Here is a 2,142-nt window from a genome sequence, read left to right on the forward strand (position 1 = left end):
CTCCGCAGAGGGACCAAGCTTATGGAAATCTCCATTTTGAAGTCCAGAATTCAAGACGAGGAGTTGCATGAGTTTAACATCCGTCTAGTCTCACATTCCATTAACCCACCACCACCTACTCCTCCTACCCCTGACTCAGCAGTGCACGGCTTGAGTCAGCTCCCCACCATCACCCCTGACATGATATCCAAGGTAGGATTAACCAAACATGTTGACCAGTTAACAGACTTACTTAACCAGTATAGGTCTACTATTGCCTTATCAGGAGAACCACTCGGTAGAACTCATTTGGATGTTCACGCTATTAACTTTGAGAAAAACACACGTCCCATTTACGTCCCAGCCTATCGCTTGTCACACGCACACACAGACATAGCAAGCAAACTTGTTCAGGACATGTTGAAAGATAAGGTTATAGAGGAATCACGATCACCATGGAATTCACCACTTCTGATCGTTCCGAAAAAGGACAGAACTTTTAGACCAGTCATAGATTTTAGAAAACTCAACAACAAGGTCACTTTGAAAGATGGTTTCCCATTATCAGTGGTATCAGAGCTTCTTCATAGCCTCGGTAACAATAAGGTATTTTCAACTTTGGATTTATTGAGCGGATTTTGGCAGATTCCCTTGTCAGAGGAAAGCCGCCCCCTGACTGCGTTCAGTACGCCAGATGGTCATTGGCAGTTCATATGCATCATGGCCTTCGGTCTTCATTCCTCACCGGTGATCACCTTCTCAAGGTTAATGACTAACATTTGTCGTCACATGTTGGGCCAAGATGTATTGGTTTATCTTGATGATATAATTGTCATGTCTCCAGATATTGCTTCTCATTTCAAAAGTTTTGAGAGAGTATTTCTACGACTTAAGGATGCGAACCTAAAAGTCAAGTTATCCAAATGTTCCTTTCTACAAACAAGAATTGATTACTTAGGTCACACCGTTGATGAAAACGGTATTCAACCTAATGCAGATAAAGTCAAAACAATTGTAGAATGGCCAGTCTCTTCCACAACAGACAAGTTCAAATCCTTCCCTGGCTTAGCAGGATATTTTCGACGATTTATCGCTAATTTCTCGAAGATCGCAAACCCCCTCACATCATTTCTGAAACAGGGAGTTACATTCCAGTGGTCTACAGCACAAGGCAATGCGTTTAACTTACTCAAGGAACCCTTGATCGAGGCGCCTATCCTTCGATTTCCTAACTTTGAGAAACCCTTCGTTTTACACACAGTTGCTTGTAAACAGGCTCTTGGAGCTGTACTTATGGAGGAGTCAAGTAGGGGTAGACTTTTTCCCATAGCCTATGCGAGCCGTTCATGTTCAAAGACGGAATCGAAATACTCAATAACTTAGCTAGAAGGCCTTGTAGTTATTTGAGCACTCAAACATTTTAAGGAATACATATATGGTTACCCTACCACAGTTTATACAGATCACAGAGCATTGTTAGGTAGTTTTCAACGACAAGATCCTACAGGAAAGTTTCAGAAATGGTTTTTAACTATATAAACATTTGACCCAGATTTTCGTTTTGTTTCTGGCTCATCCAATGTAGTTGCAGACGCGCTTTCCCGCAGAGTGGGTGCAGTCACTGTAAATAATAGCCTCGTATATTTTGATATAGAGAGGTTGAGACAGCATCAACGGGATGACCCAGTCTGGGGTCCTGTCATAGAATTCCTAGAGGGTTTAAGATCTTCCTTGGATGCTAAAACAGTTGTCCCAGTCACAGAAATGTATTTAGCACAGTGAGGGAGTCTTGTGCAGGGACGCGAAATTAGGAGTGCTCGCCCGTGTTGTTAAACAAACAATCATTCCAACAGCATTAGTACAGGATTTCTTGAAGTTAGCACATGATTCACCGCAGGCCGCACACCCAGGCCGCACACCCAGGCCGCACACCCAGGCCGCACACCCAGGCCGCACACCCAGGCCGACACCCAGGCCGCACACCCAGGCCGCACACCCAGGCCGCACACCCAGGCCGCACACCCAGGCCGCACACCCAGGCCGCACACCCAGGCCGCACACCCAGGCCGCACACCCAGGCCGCACACCCAGGCCGCACACCCAGGCAGCACACCCAGGCTGCACACCCAGGCCGCACACCGAGGCCGCACACCCAGGCCGCAC

Source organism: Panulirus ornatus, chromosome 70 (genome assembly GCF_036320965.1).
Source record: "Panulirus ornatus isolate Po-2019 chromosome 70, ASM3632096v1, whole genome shotgun sequence".
NCBI classification, from domain to species: Eukaryota; Metazoa; Arthropoda; class Malacostraca; order Decapoda; family Palinuridae; genus Panulirus; species Panulirus ornatus.